Source organism: Arachis stenosperma, chromosome 10 (assembly GCF_014773155.1).
Source record: "Arachis stenosperma cultivar V10309 chromosome 10, arast.V10309.gnm1.PFL2, whole genome shotgun sequence".
NCBI lineage: Eukaryota > Viridiplantae > Streptophyta > Magnoliopsida > Fabales > Fabaceae > Arachis > Arachis stenosperma.
The window spans coordinates 48,813,065-48,813,826 of record NC_080386.1 but is presented as its reverse complement, the minus strand read 5'-3'; the positions used below and the strand labels follow the sequence as shown (position 1 = coordinate 48,813,826).

At 40.6% G+C, this 762-nt stretch overlaps 1 non-coding gene across 1 annotated transcript; it reads left to right on the top strand.

Moving 5' to 3' along the window:
* Positions 1-268: 268 nt before the first annotated feature.
* On the top strand, positions 269-372 carry LOC130959294 (small nucleolar RNA R71). Its single transcript, XR_009078386.1, has one exon. It is a non-coding gene; the product is annotated as a small nucleolar RNA R71 (small nucleolar RNA).
* Positions 373-762: the final 390 nt, after the last annotated feature.

The following is a 762-nucleotide window of genomic DNA, read 5'->3' as shown; positions in this document are numbered from 1 at the left end:
TTGCTGAGTCAACACTTTGTTCTGAGCCAATATGGCATTCAGAGCATCAATTTCAAGAACTCCCTTCCTCTGAGGCGTCCCATTATTCACGGAATTCCTCTCAGAAGTGTACATGAATTGGTTATTTGCAACCATGTCAATAAGTTCTTGAGCTTCTGCAGGCGTTTTCTTTAGGTGAATGGATCCACCTGCAGAATGGTCCAGTGACATTTTCGAAAACTCAGATAGACCATAATAGAATATATCTAATATAGTCCATTCTGAAAACATGTCAGATGGACACCTTTTGGTCAGCTGCTTGTATCTTTCCCAAGCTTCATAGAGGGATTCACCATCCTTTTGTTTGAAGGTTTGAACATCCACTCTAAGCTTACTCAGCTTTTGAGGAGGAAAGAATTTATCCAAGAAGGCCGTGACCAGCTTATCCCAGGAGTCCAGGCTATCTTTAGGTTGTGAGTCCAACCATGTTCTAGCTCTGTCTCTTACAGCAAAAGGGAAAAGCATGAGCCTGTAGACTTTAGGATCTACTCTATTTGTCTTAACAGTCTCACAAATTTGCAAGAATTCAGTTAAAAACTGGTAAGGATTTTCAGTTGGAAGTCCATAAAACTTACAGTTCTGTTGCATTAAAGCAACTAGTTGAGGTTTAAGCTCAAAATTGTTGGCTCCAATGGCAAGAATGGAGATGCTTCTTCCATCAAATTTGGACGTTGGTTTTGTGAAGTCACCAAGCATTCTCCTTGCATTGTTGTTGTTGGGTTC